This window comes from Pseudorca crassidens, chromosome 9 (genome assembly GCF_039906515.1).
Source record: "Pseudorca crassidens isolate mPseCra1 chromosome 9, mPseCra1.hap1, whole genome shotgun sequence".
In the NCBI taxonomy this organism is placed as follows: Eukaryota; Metazoa; Chordata; class Mammalia; order Artiodactyla; family Delphinidae; genus Pseudorca; species Pseudorca crassidens.
The window spans coordinates 80,025,970-80,050,017 of record NC_090304.1 but is presented as its reverse complement, the minus strand read 5'-3'; the positions used below and the strand labels follow the sequence as shown (position 1 = coordinate 80,050,017).

At 38.8% G+C, this 24,048-nt stretch overlaps 1 protein-coding gene across 2 annotated transcripts in view; it reads left to right on the top strand.

The window, feature by feature from the left end:
* Positions 1 to 24,048, top strand: part of DCUN1D5 (defective in cullin neddylation 1 domain containing 5) — a 51,636-nt gene that overhangs the window by 305 nt on the left and 27,283 nt on the right. Inside the window, exons 1-2 of one of the 2 annotated variants that reach the window (XM_067750857.1) lie at positions 1,196 to 1,309; positions 1,420 to 1,521. The gene's annotated coding sequence lies outside the window, so the exon portion shown is untranslated. Of the gene's footprint in view, positions 1 to 1,195; positions 1,310 to 1,419; positions 1,522 to 24,048 lie in introns of those variants that run through there. The other variant, XM_067750856.1, reaches the window with a different exon arrangement.

The following is a 24,048-nucleotide window of genomic DNA, read 5'->3' as shown; positions in this document are numbered from 1 at the left end:
ACTTTAAGAGATTACTACTTAAACACCGCTTTTTAAAGAGGCTGATAATAGGAGTTCAATACAACGTTAATTTACTTTCTCCATCTTACTCTTCTCGTTTCTGTGTTAATTTCCCACCATTATTTTAATTTTGTTATCCTATTATTTCAGAAAAATGTTATTATTTCTCCAATTTTTCATCACAATCGTTATCAGAACACACAGCCATATTGTAAAATAACCAAAACGGGCAGTGATACTTGTTAATTTGTTTTATAACAAGCATAACCAAATGCTGAAGAAATACAGATGTGAAATCAGCCTTCATCATTTTCTACCCCATGGCATCACTACAAACTACTAAATTGCTGGTCATTTATCCCAATATTCATCAAAGAGTCTCCGAATTCAATAATTATCTTCTAAAAATATTTACCTCATGCTGCTATATGCCAAGTAGTGAACTAGGCCCTGGAGACCATAGTCTCTGCCCTCATAATCAGTCATCATCTCAACCCTGATTTGAGCCATTATCCTAGGGAAAATAAACACATACCAATTGTTTTATTTGCACTCGGTAATCACTACTATATTCTTTTAGAATTAGAAAGAAGGTCTTTTTATCTGCTGAGCATCTTGATTAAGTTTGAGGAATGGAAACTAAAGAAAGCTGAAGTGCTTTAAATTATAAAGGGAAATGAATTCAAATTCTTACGAAATAATCCAAAAGATGGGAAGGGAGTCAGTGAGGTAGAATGCCGGCAGCTGGATGGGAAAAAATCCAAATAGCGACCCAGGGTGACTGGATAGCGAAAAAGGATTTTGAAAGCAAAAATGGCTAATATGGATACAGAGATTCTTGCTCTGCAATGAGCATTATGATCCTTACCAGGGTCTTAAGGAAAGTCTCCATTACTCACAAATGCTTAGTCTGGGTGAGTTATTTTGGTGGAGATGTGTGAAATGGCTGAATTAAGCATCCATGGCAATGTGAATAAAAGTGAATAACAAGGCAACACATGTAGGGAGATGAGTCTAGAAAGCAGCTGAAATCATGAGAATCTCATCCTCCCAGGAATTTTTAGAAATCTTGGATGGGCTTTGGACTTCCACAAGATATGAAATTTGAGTGTTTTCATCAATTTTAACCCAGATGTCAAAAAACATTTTAACCTAGATGTCCAGTTGACATGTAAACCCCATGTGGATAGGGATTTTGTGTATCTTGTTCACTGCTGTATACCCACACTTAGGCCTAGAGTGGAAAACAAGACAGATAAAGTCCCTGTACTCATGAAGGTTCAATAAAGAAGAAAGAATCTCAGAGATGGTAAGTTATAGAATGAAGATTCATACCCAAATACAATTCTCAATCTCTAGACACTATTTCACAGTGGTAGCAGCAGGCTAGCCACTAACATAATATCTCCCCTTTCGCAGCTAAGAAGTGTTTGCCATCCAGGTGTGGGCGTTAACTAATTCTCACCAATGAAATATGAGCAGAAGTAGTGTGTGCCACTTCCAAGGCAAGATTTTAAAGAAGTAAGTATACTTTTACCCTTTGCCAGCTGGATGCAGCTAACAAAGCATCAAGAGATGGCAGAACCATGAAAGAGTCTGAACGAGGGCTTCTGAATCACAGTGTGGCATAAAGCCAGCAATTGTTAAGCAAGAAATAACTTTTATTGGGCTTCCCTGGTGGCGCAGTGGTTGAGAGTCCACCTGCCGATGCAGGGGACATGGGTTCGTGCCCCAGTCCGGGAAGATCCCACATGCCACAGAGCGGCTGGGCCCGTGAGCCGTGGCTGCTGAGCCTCTGCGTCCGGAGCCTGTGCTCCGCAACAGGAGAGGCCACAACAGTGAGAGGCCCACGTAACCTTTATTGTGTTTGAACCATTTTATATTATACACGTGTGGGTCTATTTTCTAATCGCAATTTAGGCCACACTAACCAATGAGTAACTGATATCAGCAGTAGTGTGCTGTTTAAAAAAAATTAATGTGGAGCATTTGTTTAAAAGTTGGTTAGCAGGTGGCATGCAAACAAATAATGTGAGCCAGGGCACAAAACCTTTCTGAACCAAGGATTCCTAACTTTTTTCGGTATTTACACGTATCAAACCTCTTGGTGTCAGGACTTATTTATACTTTAAAAAAGTATTGAAGCTTCCAGAAAATTTTTGTTTCTCTGCATTATTTCTATCAACATTTACTATAATAGTCATTCAATGTGAGACAAATTTTAAAATATTCATTTATTCATCAATTTAAAAATAATAAGCCCAAGACTTGTTAACATAAATAACATATTTTATGAAAATAATTATAATTCCCAAAACAAAAATAAATTTGGTCAGAAGAGTGGTATTGTTTTACATTTCTGCAAATCTCTTTAATATATTCCTTAGTGAGAGATCGTCTATCTACTTCTGCATTCCATCTCTTGCAATATGTTGTTTTAGTTGAAGTATATGGAGAAAACACAGATAATGTAGTTGGAAAACAGAAAGAACTTTATAATCTTTTCAGTTAACTGTGAGTATTCTTCTTTGTTACTAAACCAAAACTCCACAAATGGTAGTTTCTTAAAGGACAGTTACAATTTGGAATCTGGAACCATATCAATCAACATTTCATACTCAACTACATTAAAATCCATTGGTCACTTGCACTCTGAATGGATATTTTACCCATGCATAATTTTGTAACATCATGCATTGATCATTTGGAAAATATTTGAGCTATGCAGATCTTCTAAATGTTGATACCTTTTACTGTGCAATATTTAAAAATCACATTCATTAATAAACCACTGATATCATAAGAAAAAGTCTTTATGTATGGAGAGGTTGTCAAACTTACAGTAGAGAGTTTAAGTTTTCCAAAATTCTAATTTTTGCATGAAAGCCTGAATTTCATCATTGTCAACAAATACTGTCAGTTTTTTCCTTGAAATGATAGGCTTATTTCATTCATTTTTGAGGAAAAAAAAAGTCTGCCAAATACCCAAATCTTAATAATCATAGTTTGTCATTCTTTCAAGTAAAAATTGCCTTCAGTGATAAAAGCTGCTAGTTTTGATCACAATTCCAACAGTCACACAAGTTCTTTTTTTTAAGGCAAACTGTACTTCAGTATGCAGCAGAAGTGCTTTATGGTGTTTCATCAGTCAGAATATTAAAATGACTTGTACTCAAGTTTTGAGATCTGATAAAATTATTTACTCTATCATTGAGGACATTCGTAAGTGAAACTGGAATCTTTTCCTGTGAGTACATGGAAGTGAAGAATGGATGACTACTAAAACATTTTGGTGCCTTGATTTGTGCCAAGGTGTCAGCAGTTTAGCCACTATTTTAGTTTTCCATTGCTGCATCACAAATTGCTACAAACTTAGTGGTCTAAAACACTACCCATTTATTAGCTTGAAGTCCTGTCCATTAGTAGTCTGGGAACTGCATCTCTGGTCCTCTACTAAGGGTATTACAAGGCTTAGTTCAACATGTTGGCCAGGCTGAGTTCTCATCTGGAGCTTAGGGTCCTCTTCCAAGTTCATATAGCTGAGACAGAACTAGATTCCTTGAAGTTGCAAGACCTAGGTCCCCATTTCTTTGCTGGCTATAAGCTGGAGGCACCTTCAGCAACTAGAGGCCACTGCATTCTTTACCTGCATCTTCAAAGCCAACAATGGAGAACTTTCTTACACATCAAATCTCTCCTGTGCTTCAAATCTCTTATAACACAAAGGGCCCCATTCCTTTTAAGGTTTTACCCGATTAGATCAAGCCCAATGAATAATCTCCTTTAATAACTCAGAGTTAACTGAGTAGTAAACTAAAGCATGGAAGTGGTAGCCCACTATATTCACAGAATTTGCCCACATTCAAGATGAGAAGGTTATCCAAGGTGTGCCCACCAGAGAGTGAAACCTCGGGGCTGTTTTAGAATTCTGCCCGCCATTACTTTTACACCATCAAATGTCAAGCACAGTGAAAGAGGCACAAAATGTCTTACTATTGTGGAAATAGTTTGACCTCACAGACCCCCAAAAATAACTCAAGTTTCCCCAGGGTACCACCGTTCTAGATGATCTCTAAGTTATCTGTATCTATTTTATGAAAGTGAATAGAGGAAAAAAAACGTTTTCTGTTTTATCCATTATGTTTGACAAATATTAGGCAAATTATATTAAAAACATAATGATGGTTAAAAAATATTGCCCCACTTATTAAATATACTCTTTATACTCTTATTCAATTGAAAGAAAAAATACCATAGGATTGTTATAATATCATTTTTCATATTAAAGAATAGTCATCTTGGGCTTCCCTGGTGGCACAGTGGTTGAGAATCTGCCTGCTAATGCAGGGGACATGGGTTCGAGCCCTGGTCTGGGAAGATCCCACATGCCGCAGAGCAACTAGGCCCGTGAGCCACAACTACTGAGCCTGCGCGTCTGGAGCCTGTGCTCCACAACAAGAGAGACCGCAATAGTGAAGAGGCCCGCGCACCACTATGAAGAGTGGCCCCCACTTGCCGCAACTAGAGAAAGCCCTTGCACAGAAACGAAGACCCAACACAGCCAAAGATTACAAAATTTAAAAAAAAAGAATAGTCATCTAATTACTATCCTTGGACACTGTTGGGGGAGCTATACATGAAAGAATGTAATTTCGGAACCTCTTCTTCACACTTAGAGAAGCTGAAACTTACTCTAGGGCATAGTATTTACAGATTTCAATCACCAGTACAATGAAATATATATTCTAATATGACATTTAATGTTCAACTCAAATACTTAAATATGTTTACCTCTATACATTTTTATGTGTCCCTGTGGAATAATAGGGAGTCTATTTCTCCAAATTCTGCTCCTAAGTCAGAAAATAGCCATTAACCATTACACCTGACTCTAATAGGGACCCAATACTTCCTGTAGTCAATTGTACTGAAAATATAGGGGGAGAGGAAGGAGCCATGTAAATAAAGGAGTTAGTGTTTATCAGTTCATACATATAAATGAAGATGATTCTTGCATTTGCAATTCTGTCTACTTCCATTCCCCAGACTAATCCTGGACATGGTTGAGGAGGTGGGGGAATGGGCCAGAAATGTGGTAATGTGGGGATGATTTTCCCCAATCTCCACTAACAAAGAGAATCAGAAACAGACATTGGTGGAGAACAAAATCAAAGTGTGGAGCTCCTTGCAGACAATACTCTTGGGTTTCACTATAAGAAAATACAGACACTATGATTAAATAAATATTTTGAGTCTTCTATCAGATGTTAAATACTATTTATTTGAATGCTGGGGCTTCATTATATATTAAAAATTAAATATCAAAGTTAATTGTAAACTTTTTGGTAACTGTTTCTACTTCTTGAGCTTTGTTTTAAATTACCTTATATAAGAGTTCTCTTGAATAGTCACAATTGTTGTAGTTGAAAATATATCTTATTGGTATTGAGTGAAAAGAAACCTTGTGGCTCTTAAAGTTTATGCACATCAATTCCATTTACATTTTGTTGGCCAACCAAGCCACATAGTAACATCTAATTGCAAGTAGGCAGGAAAGTGCTATTGTACCTTGTGCACAGAAAGAAAGAAAGCTATAAAATATCTGAGAACAGTTCTAATGACTACCATACCTTCTAACATATTTCAAATTAAGGAAAAAAATGTTGCTTGGACTAAGCAAGATAAACTGTGCACTTTCTTTTTCCTCTGCCATAGTAACCAATAATGTTCTAGATAGTGACATTTGATAGATATGTCAAATCTAGATAGATTTGTTCTAATGACAAAGAACAGGGTCCCCAGCTGACCCTTGACCAACATGTAGTGTGAGCAACAAACAAATTTGGTTGTCTTAAACAATTGAACAATTGACTTCTTTGTTTCTCTGCCCTAATCTAGCCCATCCAGACTGCTACAGATAAGATGTGTACTCACCCACCCCACTGTCTCACACCCTGACCATTTCACTAATTTACATAGCCTACTTGCCCCTGTAAGCATGTGAGTTTGTAAAGCTGTTTTACAGTATGTTGTCTTAATAAAGTCTGTTGCACCTATAACTAGTTACATGATAATCATTTGTCTAATAAATATAGTGCTTTTAATTTTGCCTTTCAGTGTAATGAAGTATGCCAGTGAACCTACTGTTTTAAGGTTCTCAGTATAAAAAAACTTTCAAAATGTATTACTATAATAGGTAATCTTTTCCTCTATAATTGTTGTAGGAAGGAGGACCCCTTCCAGGGCCCAAGCGTGTCTAACACTCGGAAATGAATTGTCCAAGGAGACACATGTACTGACAAAGCAAAAGACTTTATTGGGAAGGGGCACCCAGGTGGAGAGCAGTAGGGTAAGGGAACCCAGGAGAGCTGCTCTGCCACGTGGCTTGCAGTCTCACGTTTTATGATAATGGATTTTGCTTTCCAGGTTGTCTTTGGCCAGTCATCTTGCTTGTTGCCCATACTTGGACTGAATCAAGGTCTATCCTGGTGGTGTGCAGATCTCTCAGGCAAGATAGATTCCAGTGTGAAGGTTTCTAAGAAGTTGACAGGATGTTTGGGTTGGCATCTCCTCCCTCCTCCTTTTGTGCCTCCTGAATTCTCCTGGTTAGTTTTTGGTGGCAGCACTGCATTCTTTATTGGAACCTCCTGTTATGAGACAATTCAGGCAAGTTATTTTTTTAGATGCTTTGATGATGCTTTCTTTACCGTGTGCATGATCTAGCTTAAAAGAAAACAATCTTCCTTAGATTTGCAACTAAATACCCTTTAATATTATTTTAAAAAATACATAACACTAATGTAAAGTGCTGAAGAGAAAGATTTATACCATGGTAACTATTTTTTATTAGAATTTTTTAATTGGAGTATTATTGCCTTCCAATGTTGTGTTAGTTTCTGCTGTACAATGAAGTGAATCAGCTATATGTATACATATATGCCCTCCCTCTTGGACCTCCCTCCCACCCCCCCATCCCGCCCATCTAAGTCATCACAGAGCACCGAGCTGAGATCCTAATGGGAACAGTAGGTTCCCATTAGCTATCTATTTGGTACTATATTTATATCAACCCTAATCTCCCAGTTTATCCTGCCGTCTACTTCCCCCTCTGTGTCCACCCATCCATTCTCTATGTCTGCATCTCTATCCCTGCCCTGCAAATAGGTTCATCTGTACCATTTTTCTAGATTGCATATATGTGCATTAGCATACGGTATTTGTTTTTGTCTTTCTGACTTACTTCACTCTGTATGACAGACTCTAGGTCCATCCACCTCACTACAAATAACTCAATTTCATTTCTTTTTATGGCTGAGTAATATTCCATTGCATATATGTACGACATCTTCTTTATCCATTCTTCTGTCAGTGGACATTTAGGTTGCTTCCCTATCCTGGCTATTGTAAATAGTGTTGCAATGAACATTGGGGTACATGTGTCTTTTTGAATTATGGTTTTCTCAGGGTATATGCCCAGTAGTGGGATTGCTGGGTCATATGGTAGTTCTATTTTTAGTTTTTTAATGACCCTCCATACTGTTCTCCATAGTGGCTGTATCAATTTACATTCCCACCAACAGTGCAAGAAGGTTCCATATGCTCCACACCCTCTCTGCCATTTATGGTTTGTAGATTTTTTATGTTGGCCATTCTGACTGGGGTGAGGTGATACTCCATTGTAGTTTTGATTTGCATTTTTCTAATAATTAGTAATGTCGAGCATCTTCTCCTGTGCCTCTTGGCCATCTGTATGTCTTATTTGGAAAACTGTCTATTTAGGCCTTTGGCCAATTTTTCAATTGAGCTTTTTTTGTTTTTGTTTTTTGTTGTTGTTTTTTCATATTGAGCTGCCTGAGCTGTTTCTGTATTTTGGAAATTAATCCTTTGTCAGTTGCTTCGTTTGCAAATATTTTCTCCCATTCTGAGGGTTGTCTTTTTGTCTTTTTTACAGTTTCCTATGCTGTGCAAAAGCTTTTAAGTTTAATTAAGTCCCATTTGTTTATTTTTGTTTTTATTTCCATTTCTCTAGGAGGTGGGTCAAAAAAGATCTTGCTGCAATTTATGTCAAAGAGTGTTTTTCCTACGTTTTCCTCTAAGAATTTTATAGTTTACAGTCTTACACTTAGATCTTTTATCCATTTTGAGTTTATTTTTGTGTATAGTGTTAGGGAGTGTTCTAATTTCATTCTTTTACATGTAGCTGTCCAGTTTTCCCAGCACCACTTACTGAAGCAGCTATCTTTTCCCCATTATATATTCTTGACTCCTTTGTCATAGACTTGTCCTCTAATCTCTGTCATAGATTAGGTGACCATAGGTGCGTGGGTTTATCTCAGGGCTTTCTATGCTGTACCACTGATCTATATTTCTGTTTTTGTGCCAGTACCATACTGTCTTGAATAGTTTAGCTTTGTCGTATAGTCCAAAGTCAAGGAGCTTGATTCCTCCAGCTCTGTTTTTCTTTCTCAGGATTGTGTTTCCATCGAAATTGTAAAATTTTTTCTTCTAATTCTGTGAAAAATGCCATTGGTAATTTGATAGGGATTGCTTTGAGTTGTGTAGTCTATTTCACAATATTGATTCTTCCAATCCAAGAAAATGGTATATCTCTCCATCTGATTGTGTCATCTTTGATTTCTTTCATCAGTGTCTTATAGTTTACTGACTATAGGTCTTTTACCTCCGTAGGTAGGTTTATTCCTAGGTATTTTATTCTTTTTGTTGCAAAGGTAAATGGGATTTTTCCTTAATTTCTCTTTCTGATTTTTTGTTGTTAGTGTATAGGAATGCAAGAGATTTCTGTGCATTAATTTTGTATCTTGCAACTTTACAAAATTCGTTGATTAGCTCTAGTAGTTTTCTGGTGGCATCTTTAGGATTTTCTATGTATAGTATCATATCATCTGCAAACAGTGAGAGTTTCACTTCTTCTTTTCCAATTTGGATTCCTTTTATTTCTTTTCCTTCTCTGATTGCAATGGCTAGGGCTTCTAAAACTATGTTGAATAATAGTGGTGAGGGTGGACATCCTTGTTTTATTCCTGATCTTAGAGGAAATGCTTTCAGTTTTTCACCATTAAGAATCATGTTTGCAGTGGGTTTGTCATATATGGCCTTTATTATGTTGAGGTAGGTTCCCTCTATGCCCACTTTCTGGGGAGTTTTTATCATAAATGGGTATTGAATTTTGTCAAAAGCTTTTTCTGCATCTATTGAGATGATCATATGGCTTTTATTCTTTAATTTGTTAATATGGTTTATCACATAGATTGATTTGCATATATTGAAGAATCCTTGCATCCATGGTATAAATCCCACCTGATCAGGGTGTATGATCATTTTAATGTGTTGTTGGATTCAGTTTGCTAGTGTTCAGGATTTTTGAGTCTATGTTCATCAGTGGTATTGGCCTATAATTTTCATTCTTGTGATATCTTTGTCTGATTTGGTATCAGGGTGATTGTACCCTCGTAGAATGAGCTTAGGAGTGTTCATTCCTTTGCAATTTCTTGGAAGAGTTTCGGAAAGGTAGATATTAGCTGTTCTCTCAATGTTTGATAGAATTCACCTGTGAAGCCATCTGGTCCTGGACTTCTGTTCATTGGGAGTTTTTAAATCACAGTTTCAATTTCATTACTTGTGATTGGTCTGTTCATATTTCTTCCTGGTTCAGTCTTGGAAGGTTGTACCTTTCTAAGAATTTGTCCATTACTTCCAGGTTGTCTATTTTATTGGCACGTAGCTGCTTATAGTAGTCTCTTATGATCCTTTATATTTCTGTGGTGTCAGTTGTAATTTCTCCTTTTTCATTTCTGATTTTATTGAATTTAATCCTCTCCCTTTTCTTCCTGATGAGTCTGACCAAAGGTTTATCAATTTTGTTTATCTTCTCAAAGAACCAATTTTTAGTTTTATTGATCTTTGCTATTGTTTTCTTTTTCTATTTCATTTTTTTCTGCTCTGATCTTTATGATTTCTTTCCTTCTACTAACTTTGGGGGTTTTTTTGTTCTTCTTTCTCTAGTTGCTTTAGGTGTAAATTTTGATTGTTTATTTGAGATTTTTCTTGTTTCTTGAGGTGAGACTGAGTTGCTATAAACGTCCCTCTTAGAACTGCTTTTGCTGCCTCTGTAGGTTTGGGTTGTTGTGTTTTCATTGTCATTTGTTTCTATGTATTTTTTTATTTCCTCTTTGATTTCTTCAGTGATCTCTTTGTTATTTAATAGTGAATTATTTAGCCTCTATGTGTCTGTGTTTTTTACAGGTTTTTTCCTGTAATTGATTTCTAATCTCATAGCACTGTGGTCAGAAAAGATGCTTGACACGATTTCAATTTTCTTAAGTTAACCAAGGTTTGATTTGTGACCCGAGATGTGCTCTATCCTGGAGAATGACCCATGAGCACTTGAGAAGAAAGTATATTCTGCCGCTTTGGGGTGGAATGTCCTATTAATGTCAATTAAGTCTATCTGGTCTATTTTGTCATTTAAAGCATGTGTTTCCTTATTTTCTGTCTGGATGTCTGCCCATTGGTGTAAGTGGGGTGTTAAAGTCACCCACTATTATTTTGTTACCATCAATTTCCCCTTTTATGGCTGTTAGCATTTGCCTTATTTATTGAGGTGCTCATATGTTGGATGCATAAATATTTATAATTGATGTATCTCCTTCTTTGATTGATCCCTTGATCATTATGTAGTGTCTGTCCTTCCTTGTCTCTTGTAGTAGTCTTTATTTTAAAGTCTAGTATATCTGATATGAGTATTGCTACTCCATCATTTTTTTGATTTACATTTGCATGTAATATCTTTTTCCATCCATTCACTTTCAGTCTGTATATGTCCCTAAGTCTGAAGTGGACCTCTTGTAGACAGCATATACACAGGTCCTATTTTTGTGTGCGTTCTAATGGACACAAAATCCATTTACATTCAAGGTAATTATGGATATGTATATTCCTATTACCATTTTCTTAATTGTTTTAGGATTGGTTTTATGGGTCTTTTTCTTTCCTTGTATTTCCTGCTTAGATAAGTTCCTTTAGTATTTGTTGTAAAGCTGGTTTGGTGGTGCTGAATTCTCTTAGCTTTTGCTAGTCTGTAAAGCTTTTGATTTCTCTGTCAAATCTGTATGAGATCCTTGCTGGGTAGAGTAATCTTGGTTGTAGGTTTTCTGCTTTCATCACTTTAAAGATATCCTGCCACCCTCTTCTGGCCTGCAGAGTTTCTGCTGAAACATCAGCTGATAAACTTATGCAGATTCCCTTGTATGTTATTCTTTGCTTTTCCCTTTCTGCTCTTAATATTTTTTCTTTGAATTTAATTTTTGTTAGTTTGATTAATATGTGTCTTGACATGTTTCTTCTTGGGTTTATCCTATATGGTACTCTCTGCACTTCCTGGGCTTGGGTGGCTAAGATATTTTCTCAGATTCTTTCTCTTTTTCTTCTTCTTCTGGGACCCCTATAATTCGAATATTGGTGCATTTACTGTTTTTCCAGAGGTCTCTCAGACTGTCTTCATTTCTTTTTTTTTTTTTTTTTTGCAGTACACGGGCCTCTCCCGTTGTGGAGCACAGGCTCCAGACACACAGGCTCAGCGGCCATGGCTCATGGACCTAGCCACTCCACAGCATGTGGGATCTTCCTGGACCAGGGCACAAACCCGTGTCCCCTGTATCGGCAGGTGGACTCTCAACCACTGTGCTGCTAGGGAAGCCCTGTCCTCATTTCTTTTCATTCTTGTTTCTTTATTCTGCTCCTCAGCAGTTATTTCCACCATTCTATCTTCCACCTCACTTATTCATTCTTCTGCCTCAGTTATTCTGCTATTGATTCTTTCTAGTGTATTTTTCATTTCAGTTATTGTGTTGTTCATCACTGTTTGTTCTTTAGTTCTTCTCAGCCCTTGTTACACATTTCTTGTATTTTCTCAATCCCTATCTCCATTCTATTTCCAAGATTTTGGATCATCTTTACTATCATTACCCTGAATTCTTTTTCAGGTAGTTGCCTATTTCCTCTTCATTTATTTGATCTTATAGGTTTTTACCTTGCTCCTTCGTGTGTAAAATATTTTTTTGTCATCTCTTTTTTTTTTGATGGGTGGGGCTGTGTTCCTATCTTGCTGATTGTTTGGCCCAAGGCATCTAGCACTGGAGTTTGCAGGCAGTTGGGTGGAGCCAGGTCTTGGTGCTGAGATGAGGACCTCCAGGAGAGCTCACACCATTTAATATTCCCTGGGGTCTGAAGTTCTCTGTTAGTCCAGTGATTTGGACTTGGTGCTCCCACCACAGTAGGTCAGGCCTGACCCCCAGCCTGGGAACCAAGACCCCACAAGCCTCGCGGTATGGCAAAAAAAAAAAAAAAAAAAAGGAGCAGAACAATAATAAAGAATAAAAAATAAAATAAAATTAGAAAACTTAAGAAGTGTTAGAAAAAAGAAAAATGAAATAACAAACAAGGCAGAACCACAACAGCTAAAAAAAAAAGAAAAGCCCAGAAAAGTCCTTGGTGGGGGGGTGGGGAGTGGGGCAGGGCTCATGTCGGGACTCTCGTAGCCGGAAGAAGCCTTGGTGGAGTGGGGTCCCCCAGGGCCCAGGACCCTTGTGTCTGGAAAAGGCCTTTGCAGGGGGCAGGGGGTGGCAGGGCTTGGGCTCAGGACCTGTGAGGCTGGAAAAGGCCCTGCCATGGGGTGCAGGATTTAAGCTCAGGATCTGCACAGCAGGAGGGAGCCCTGGAGGGCAGAGGTTCAGGCATGGGACCCTAGCAGGCTCGCAGGGGCCCGAGTGGGTAGGGGAGACCATGGCCGTGTTCCCCTCTGATCCCCCAATGTCCTGAAGGTCTCTCTCTGTCCCCGCTGATCCCCTCACTGTGAGTGGGCCCGTCCAAGCATGGGAGCCCCTCCCCTCCCCCAGCCACCCCTCAGGGGTGCCAGTCTCATCCTGCCTCCACTTTTCTTCCTCCCTCCCTCCATCCCATGACCCCAGGACCTGCACAGCCGGAAGGGGCCACAGAGGGCGAAGGTTCAGACCCAGGACCCCAGCAGGCTCACTGGGGCCCAAGCTGGTGGGGGAGACGCTGGCCATATTCCCCTCCAATTCCCCTACCCCCGAAGGTCTCTCCCTGTCCCCGCTTATCCCCTCCCTGTGAGTGGTCCCCTCCAAGGGTGGGAACCCCCCCCCTCCCCCTGCTGCCCCTCAGGGGCACTGGTCCCATCACACCTCCACTTTTCCTCTCCGCCTCCTTCCCCCCAACACACATCCTACCAGGTCGCGTGGGGATTCTTCCTGTCCCCTTAGGGGTCCAAGGCCCCCCACCAGTGCCTACTAGGTGCCCTAGTTGTGACGGGACACAAACTCCTAGTTCTCCTACTCTGCCATCTGGACTCCGCCCTGTACCATGGTAACTATTAAGAAAAATTGTTCACATAAACTGCTATTTTGAGTCTTTTAGCTTCTATTTCTATTTCCATTTTTATTTACATAGAAAGATTGTTAAATTACATGCAATTAAATCAGAGCTTTCTGCTTCACAGTCTAGCATCTGTTGTGAATAAATTCTATGATAGAATAACACTGTGACATCACAGCCTGTTGCTCTGAGAATAGAACATCAAATAATTGGCAGCAACAGTTTACTCAGCAGGGTAGCTTAGGATAAATTTAAAGAAAAGAGGCCAAGTAATGTAAGCAGAGAGGGTAGGGGGTCCTCAGAGAAAGAGAACCAGGAATGGCTTTCTTGACATAGGAACCCATTTTGGCCTAAGCCATTTTGTGATCTAAGCCAGGTGGCAATGCTTGCCCTTGAACAAGTCTCAGTAATTAATGATCTTCAGGGATGGAATGCAGAAACTAGGGAGAAACAGTCAAGAAACAATAGTGCAGGACTTCCCTCATGGCACACTGGTTAAGAATCCGCCTGCCAGTGCAGGAGACACGGGTTCAAGCCCTGGTCCAGGAAGATCCCACATGCCGCAGAGCAACTAAGCCCATGTGCCACAACTACTGAGCCTGCACTCTAGAGCCCAGGAGCCACAACTACTGAAGTCCATGTGTCTAGAGCCTGTGCTCCACAACAAGAGAACCCACCACAATGGGAAGCCTGCGCACTGCAAAGAAGAGTATCCCCCGCTTGCCACATCTAGAGAAAGCCCACAAGCAGCAATGAAGACCCAATGCAGCCAAAAATAAATAAATAAATTTATTTTTTTAAAAAAAGACAAAATAGTGCAGCCTTGGGCAGGGTCCTGGTTCCTCAAGTGGTACACATAATAACATATCTTTGAGTTCTGCAGAAACTTAGGCCCCCATCCAGGTGGAGGGTGGAATGATGATGTTGACCCTCCTGACTTCAATCAACTAAAACTTGGACTCTGTCAAGCTTTGCCCCAATTCTATGCTGAATTCTCCTCTGCTCAAGGCCCCTCATGAATATGCATGTACCCTTAGATTAAAACTTCCCTGAATTTGCTGTTAGGGGAGACACTGCTTTGGGAAAGATCCCCAGTGTTCTCCTTACTTGCTGCAAGTAATAAATACTTCCTTCTCTCAATCTTTGGCTTGTTTGTATCTATTGGCTCGACACCCACCAGAAGGTGAACCCAGATTTTAGGTAACAGTAGCAATTCCCATTTTTCAAGCATTGCCTTGGCACCTTTGAGTTATCTAACAAATATAAAATTTGAAATTTTACACCACTAAGAAATATATTCACTGAAACTGAAACAGGAGGGAAGGGGGCAGGGCACAACCTTTAAAGGAATGACATAGCCATTGAGGACAGGAGAAAAACTGGTAGAACCAACTAGGTACGATATGGTGGAAGATTTGACTGCCAGGAGACCTTGAGCCTCATTGTACGTCCATTGTAATACATTAGCATGCTAAATGACACACCCATAGGTGCCATGACAGAGTTCCGAGGCCAACCATAAAAGGCCAAAAAGTGGGAGGAGGCCCAAATCCTGGAAATCCCTGCCCTTTCTCCAAAATAGTTGGAATAATCCTCCCACTTGTTAGCCTGTGAAATTACCCAGCCCATAAAAACCAACCACCCCATATTTTGGGGCCGCTCTCAAGCTTTTTGAGATGGACCACATTCTGTCTATGGAATATGTATCTCTCTAAATACATCCACTTCTTACTTATCACTTTGCCTCTCACTGAATTCCTTCTGTGCTGAGACATAAAGAACCTGAGCTTCATTAAGCCCTGAGACCACGTATGTGATTTCAACTGAAAGACAATGGGTTCAAGCCCCAATCTGGGTTTTGACTAGGTTCGAGTCCCAGCCCATGTGTTCAAGTCCCAATCCGAGATGCGTGGTTTCAGCACCAGTGAAGTTATTCCCATCATATATCTAGTGTCCTTGTCAGGAATTGAGTTGTGAAGTCAATGAATATATATTTTGGGGACTCCTTTATTAGAGAAAGGAAAGGGATCTAAGGTTTCCATGTGATGCACAGTCCTTTCCAACAGGTTCAAATGTGGCTCCGCATGGCCCAGCAACCTATAAACCAAAAAAAATAAGACATCCAGTCTTCCTCCTGGGGAAATTCTAGGAGCTTGATGGTTGTTTTAAGGCTCAAAATCTTTTTTAGTCCAGGTACCTAGTTTCTTGAACAACACAATTCCCTTAAACTTAGCAGACTTTCTAACATGTTTGCTTTTACTTCCATATTCTAAATTCCACTTTCTAGTTCTTTCTTATACATATATAATTCTCGAGAATGATGCTTCCTCATACATATGCCCCTCACTCTCAACTTAATTAAGGATGGCTATCTTGAGGCTATCTGCAGCAACAAGTTTGGATGGCAAGGTTAAAAACCTTAATTTGATCTTTGCAAAAAGATTGAGTCACATTTTATTTTAACTGAGAGATATTTTAGTGCCTTTGTCACTTAAATTTTTTCCAGTCTTATCTTTTGTTACTTAGGATCTAGGAGCAGTCAGCTTTTCTAATCCTGAAAGGACCTTGATCTCTAGAATTCCTTAGTACTCTTCTATCTCTCCTAAAAAAAAACCAAACAGTTCTCATCTGAGCTCCCCTCTTTCACATAATATCTTGCTAAAGGCAGATAACTGTAACCGACACATTATCACTCTGCCTCCATTTACTTCCCATAGATTTAGAGTCTCACTAGGTTCATGGTTAACTTCTACTTCTCATTGGGGTCAGTTTTACTAAATATTTTGCCAAGGCACAGTAGGGCTGTCCAGCTAACCAGCCTGCTACTCTGCTTCTTTCTTGCCTGCTGCCTACTTATTCTATACAACATATTTTATGTTCCTGCACCCTCCTTCCAAACACCAATGTCTGTATTCATGTGGTAGTCATTACTGTCATTTACCAAATATGTCTGGATTTCCATTTTCTTGACACATAGTAGGATTCCATTTCTTTGTTCTTTTTAAAGATAAGCATGACCATTTGACTTGTTTTGATAGAAGTGGTATATCACATATGCACAGAAACATTAAAAGCCAATGTATGATTTACCATAGTTCTTTTCCACTGCTGTGGTGATCATGGAAGCATAAGTCAAGATGAAGTTTTTATCAGCCTAGCTATGATGACTAGAGTCTTCTTGATGGCATACTGTAAACAAGAAATTAATTTTCATTTGATAAGATGCTGAGATTTTGGTGTTATTGTAACATAGCCTAGTCCTGACAAATACAGTCAAGGTATTGCAAATGTTACAATAAACAACCCTGAAATTTCAGTGGCTTAACGTAGCAGAATCATATTTCTCCTTCACTTGACAGTTCAGTGTGGTATTTGGCAGGCAATCTTCCATGTGATGATTGAGGGATCTAGACTACTTCCATTTTGGGGCTCCACTATTCCCTGGGATGATAGAATCCTCTCCTGAGTGATTTGAATCTGGCTGACTGGCAGGTAAAGAGCAGCCTAAGGCAGGAGATTTTCATGGCAGGGCAGGAAATATAATCTTACTATGTCTCCAGGATAAGAAAGAATGACTTTCAGTGAACACATAGCACTCCCTGACACAGAAACCTGGAGCTCCACTGAATGAATCTGCAGGTCGCTCAGGCCTTGACTTTCTCTTAAGGTGTGTACAGGGCTGGCTCCATGAGCATATCTGAGAATTCTCTGGTTGTTTAGCCCATAGAGAGAAAATATCTTGAAAAAATTTTTGTGTGCTTTTCTTTTCTGAACATTCTTGTTCATGAACATTTTAATCAGTGTCATTCTTATTGCCTTGAGGAGAAATATGATGGTAAAGTCAGAAATGAAAATCAGTTAATGTTTAATTTTTTTTACTTTAAAAATATGCTCTTGAAACCTCATGATAGTAACAAAATAAATAAATAAAATGCATTTGAAAGACAAAATTTTTGTTTCTTATGAGCCATATTTTCCTTAGAGACAAGAAGGCCCTTGCAAATTAAAAGTCCAGGCCCTGAAAGAAGCAGAGCATAGAGTTTATGCCATAACAATTGGCTAGAGTCGGTTCAAGAGTTGGATAGAGGTTGATCTCGGATGAGGTCTCTGTGAGGCTAGAGATGAAGGAGTAGATCTGTGAGGAACACTTGGAGAGGATCAGACTCAATGATAAGAAATGCCAACATCGTCATTTTCAGGGCCCAGAGCAGTGTGGGTGCGAAGTAAATGTCTGAGACTATTTGCAGATCATTTATTGCCTTTCTAGGAATCACTGCCTTCGCTGACTAGGCTGCTGAGTCGTGTGAACTAATCTGCTCAGTGCTGAGTAGGGAGGGCCTTCAGTAAATGCCCACATGTCACCTGGGGACTTTCCAAAGAAGTGATGCCTAACCAAAGCCGAAGAACTTGCTAAGTCCTAGTCAAACTGCCCTGTGTAGATCACGCTATTTTTTTCTTTTTTTCGGTATGCAGGCCTCTCACTGTTGTGGCCTCTCCCGTTGCAGAGCACAGGCTCCGGACGCGCAGGCTCAGCGGCCATGACTCACGAGCCCAGCTGCTCCGCGGCATGTGGGATCTTCCCGGACCGGGGCACGCCTCCTTCTCTGCAATCCTTCTTTGATTATGTGGACTACCTTAAGTAAATATCCTTTCTAGACTAGTAGAACTTGACTTTTGGTTGGCTGTACACTAAGGACTCCAGCTGATACATAATTATGTTCCCCTTAGAAGTTTTGATAGCACCTTCATATTTTCTTACTGTTTTCTTTGTTTGTCTTTTGTTTGGGATGCTTCCCGACCAGGGATCAAACCCACGCCCCCTACAGTGGAAGCACAGATTCTTAACCACTGGACCACCAGGGAAGTCCCTTACTTTCTCAACATTACAATGCTGTGATGTCTAGATAAAGCATATATTATTATTATATTATACAGATGCCAAAACTGAATCACAACACAATTAAATGTTTTATCCAAGGCTGCAAAGTTAAAAACGGCAAATACATCACTTTAATCGTGGTTCTTATTTTAAGAAACAATTTCCACTATGCCAACTTTCTAATATCAAGTTTGGGAAGTATATAGTGAGACAAAAACACGACATCCATGTATGCTTAAGGCTGTGAAAATGTTTATAAGAAAATACCTAAACACAAGCTCCCTGCACTCACTTGTGGTTTTCTCTGCCACCCATCCAAAAACACATGTTCACCATGTTTTCCTTTCCCTCTGTCATCATGACAAACAATGTTCCAGATAGTGGCTACTCTCTCAATCTGAGTCCTGGAGTGGATGATAGCCAGTGTCAGGCTGTAACTGATGTGCTCTAGCACACTGCTTTAGGATGTAAGGGGAACATGGCATATGCTACATAGTTCTGCACTGCTGGGCCTCTTGAAAACACTAGGGGTTCTTGTAGGCTTTACTAAAGCTCCAAGATAGGAATTTCTGTTTTAACATCCCATTTATACTGTTTTCTTTTTCATTTTTTTTTCTTACGGGTATATAGTTGCTTTACAATGTTGTCTTAGTTTCAGGTGTATGGCAAAGTGAGTTATACATATATAAATACATATCCACTCTTTTTTGGATCCTTTTCCCATATAGGCTCATTACAAAGTACTGAGTAGAGTTCCCTGTGCTATACAGTAGGTCCTTATTAGTTATTTTATATATAGTAGTGTGTATATGTCAATCCAATCTCCCAATTAATCACTCCCTCGCCTTACCCCCTAGTAACCATAGTGTGTTTTTATATCTGTAACTATTTCTGTTTTGTAGATAAGTTCATTTGTACCCTCTTTTTATATTCCTCATAAAACTGATATCATATGATATTTGTCTTTCTCTGCCTGACTTACTTCACTCAGTTTGACAATCTCTGGGTCCAACGATGTTGCTGCAAACAGCATTATTTCATTCTTTTTAATGGCTGAGTAATAGTCCATGGTATATATGTACCACATCTTCTTTATCCATTCCTCTGTTGATGGACATTTAGGTTGCTTCCATGTCCTGGCTATTGTAAATAGTGCTGCAATGAACATTGGGGTGCATGTATCTTTTCGAATTATGGTTTTCTCCAGATGTATACCCAGGAGTGGGATTGCTGGATCATATGGTAGCTCCATTTTTAGTTATTTAAGGAAACTCCATACTGTTCTCCATAGCGGCTGCACCAGTTTAAATTCCCACCAACAGTGTAGGAGGGCTCCCTTTTCTCCACACCCTCCCCAGCATTTATTGTTGGTAGATGTTTTGATGATGGCCATTCTGACTGGGGTGAGGTGATACCTCGTTGTAGTTTTGATTTGCATTTCTCTAATAATTAGTGATTTGAGCATCTTTTCATGTGTTTTTTAGCCATCTGTATGTCTTCTTTGGAGAAATGTCTATTTAGATCTTCTGCCCATTTTTTGGTTGGGTTGTTTGTTTTTTTTTGATACTGAGCTGCATGAACTGTTTGTATACCTTGTCGGTTGCTACATTTGCAAATATTTTCTCCCATTCTGAGGGTTGTCTTTTCATCTTGTTTATGGTTTTCTTTGCTGTGCAAAAGCTTTTAAGTTTAATTAGGTCCCATTTGTTTATTTTTCTTTTTATTTTCATTACTCTAGGAGGTGGATCAAAAAAGATCTTGCTGCAATTTATGTCAGAGTGTTCTGCCTATGTTTTTCTCTAAGAGTTTTACAGTATCCAGCCTTACATTTAGATCTTTAATCCATTTTGAGTTTATTTTTGTGTGCGATATTAGGGAGTGTTCTAATTTCATTCATTTGCATGTAGCTGTCCAGTTTTCCAAGCACCACTTACTGAAGAGACTATCTTTTCTCCATTGTATACTCTTGACTCCTTTGTCATAGATTAGGTGACCGTATGTGCATGGGTTTATCTCTGGGCTTTCTATCCTGTACCATTGATCTATATTTCTGTTTTTGTGCCAGTACCATACTGCCTTGATTTCTGTAGTTTTTGGTATAGTTTCAAGTTGGGGAGCCTGTGATTCCTCCAGCTCCATTTCTCTTTCTCAAGATTGCTTTGGTGGCTTGGGGTCTTTTGTGTTTCCATCCAAATTGTAAATATTTTTGTTCTAATTCTGTGAAAAATGCCATTGGTAATTTGATAGGGATTGCATTGAATCTGTACATTGCTTTGGGTAGTATGGTCATTTTCACCGTATCGATTCTTCCAAGAACATGATATATCTCTCCAACTGTTTGTGTCATCTTTGATTTCTTTCATCAATATCTTATAGTTTTCTGAGTACAGGTCTTTTGCCTTCTTAGGTAGATTTATTCCTAAGGATTTTATTCTTTTTGATTCAATGATAAATGGGATTGTTTCCTTAATTTCTCTTTCGGACCTTTTCTTGTTAGTGTATAGGCATGCAACAGATTTCTGTGTATTAATTTTATATGCTGCAGCTTTACCAAATTCATTGTTTATAGTTTTCTGGTAGCATCTTTAGGATTTTCTATGTATAGATTCATGTCATCTGCAAACAGTGACAATTTTACTTCTTCTTTTCCAGTTTGGATTAATTTTATTTCTTTTTCTTCTCTGACTGCCATAGCTAGGAATTCCAAAACTATGTTGAATACTAGTTGTGGGGGTGGACATCCTTATCTTATTCATGATCTTAGAGAAAATGCTTTCAGTTTTCACCACTGAGAATGATGTTTGCTGTAGTTTTCTCATATATGGCCATCATATGTTACCTTTATGCACACTTTCTGGAGATTTTTTGTCATAAATGGGTGTTGAATTTTATCAGAAGCTTTTTCTGCTTCTATTGAGATGATTATATGGTTTTTATTCCTTAATTTGTTAATATGGTGTATCACACTGATTAATTTGTGTATATTGAAGAATCCTTGCACCCCTGGGATAAATTCCACTTGCTCATGGTGTATGACTCTTTTAATGTGTTGTTGGATTCAGTTTCCTAGTATTTTGTTGAGGATTTTTGAGTCTATGCTCATCAGTGATATTGGCCTGTAATTTTCTTTTTCTGTGATATCTTTGTCTGGTTTTGGTATCAGGGTGATGATGTCCTCGTAGAATGAGTTTGGGAGTGTTATTTCTTCTAAAGGTTTTTGGAAGAGTTTTGGAAGGGTAGGTATTAGCTCTTTTCTAAATGTTTGATAGAATTCACCTGTGAAGCCATCTGGTCCTGGACTTCTGTTTGTTGGGAGTTTTTAAATCACAGTTTCAATTTCATTACTTGGGATTGGTCTGTTCATATCTTCTATTTCTTCCTGGTTCAGTCTTGGAAGATTGCACCTTTCTAAGAATTTGTCCATTTCTTCTAGGTTGTCCATTTTATTGTCATATAGTTGTTTGTAGTAGTCTCTTATGATCCTTTGCATTTCTGTGGTGTTCATTGTAACTCCTCCTTTTTCATTTCTAACTTTATTAATTTGAGACCTCTTTTTTTCTTGATGTGTCTGGCTAAAGGTTTATCAGTTTTGTTTACCTTCTCAAAGAACCAGCTTTTACTTTCATTGATAGTTACTATTGTTTTCTTTGTTTCTATTTCATTTATTTCTGCTCTGATTTTTATGATTTCTTTCCTTCTACTAACTTGTGGTTTTGTTTGCTCTTCTTCCTCTAGTTGCTTTAGGTGTAAGGATAGGTTGTTTGAGATTTTTCTTGTTTCTTGAGGTAAGATGGTACTGCTGTAAAGTTCCCTCTTAGAACTGCTTTTGCTGTGTCATGTAGGTTTTGGATTGTTGTGTTTTCATTGTTATTTGTCTCTCTACTGTTATTTGTCTCTCCATATTTGTCTCTTATAGTCTTTTTTTTTTTTTTTTTTTGGCCACCCCACGTGGCTTGAGGGATCTTAGTTCCCCAAGACAGGGATGGAAGCCAGGCCCGTGGCAGTGAAAGCACAGAGTCCTCACCACTGGACTGCCAGGATATTTCCATAGTCTTCTATCTCTGGGTTTATATATATGGAAGTATTTTACAAAATTTTGACCTATAAGGTTATTTTGAAAAATATCAATGTTAATGTATGGAAAGAAGAGTATTTGTATAGATCCAGGACCCCAATAATAAGTGGCATCCCACAGATCACTTAATTTTTGTATTGTTTGTTTTTCTGGCAAGTTGAAATGCCCTATTTTAAAGAAGTGTTAAGAAAAAAATAGACTATGTACAGGATATATGAATTAATATATTTCAGGGCACTATTTTTGGCTGCTTTGATATAGATACAACAATTTTAAACGATCTTTTTCATAGCTTCATGCTATAACCCACCCCCCAAGCTAAGGGATGAATATACAACCAAAATGTCAAATAGATCAAAGCTATGGCTCAGTTTCAGTCCTTTTGCCCACTGCCCCATTTGGCATAAATATATGTCCTCTGTCTTTATGGATGGATATTATTTAGTTATTTTTTCTATAAACTTCATGTAACAGTAAAATAAGATGAAAGAGAAAGGAAGCTTTGTGTCTTACCTAAAGTCACTGAGTGTCTTTGGAGCTGAAACCAGAACACATGTGTTTCTATTTAAGGTAAATGCTTCATCCCTCCCTTTCCTTCTAATTTACATTTATTAAAAAAAAATTATAGCACACAACAAAGAACCACAGTACTCTGTCATAGTTTGTTTCTCCATTCTAGGTGCTTTCTTTTTTTTTTTTTTGGCGGTATGCGGGCCTCTCACTGTTGTGGCTTCTCCCGTTGCAGAGCACAGGCTCCGGACGCGCAGGCTCAGCGGCCATGGATTACGGGCCTAGCTGCTCCATGGCATGTGTGATCTTCCTGGACCGGGGCACGAACCCATGTCCCCTGAATCGGCAGGCGGACTTTCAACCACTGCGCCACCAGGGAAGCCCTAGGTGCTTTCTTGATGAAAAATAATGTACATCTGTGTGTTGGTGAACAGCAGAAAAGATTAAAACCACTTAACTAGGCAATTCTATACTGCTCACAGTGATGCCCCTTCTATTAGAGCAATTGGAGTAATGGAATGCTTTATTTTGAGAATGGAGGTATAGTGGTGCATTATGTACTGATCAGGGAAAGCAATGAAGAAAATGATCTAAGTGATTTCCAGGGAAATCACCTTCCCTTTAATATCACTAACAAGCATAGATTATTGACCCTATTCTTTGTTCATAATGTTCTTTTAAACGTAAATAGGCTACATATATTTCCTCCTCCAAACTGTAAGCATCATGAATGCAAGAGTCATACCTGCCTTTTATATCCCTAATTCCAGCAGTTCCTAGTTTAAGTGATCACTAAATATTGTTTGAGTAACAGACTGAATGAGTGAATATCATACATAGACTCACAATTGTATTTTTTTTTCAGAGAATTCTATAGATGCAGGCAGGCTCCTATTCAGTCAGTGCATTCAGCTGAATCTCCAGAATATCCAGGTGTGATGGGGTCTTCTTCCTTACATCTGGAAGTGGCTCTTTATGGTCCAGTCACCTGTGAACTCAGAGACAATTATCTGCTCCCCACTCTCATGCAATAAACAACAGTGGAGAAGGGACATGATAACCACAATAAATATTCCTATTTAGAAAAGAAGATGTGCAATAGTCCCGGGTCCGTAACAATGCTGGTATCCTGCTAGACAGGCATTATGAGGGTTTCTTATCCTTCAACTAGGCC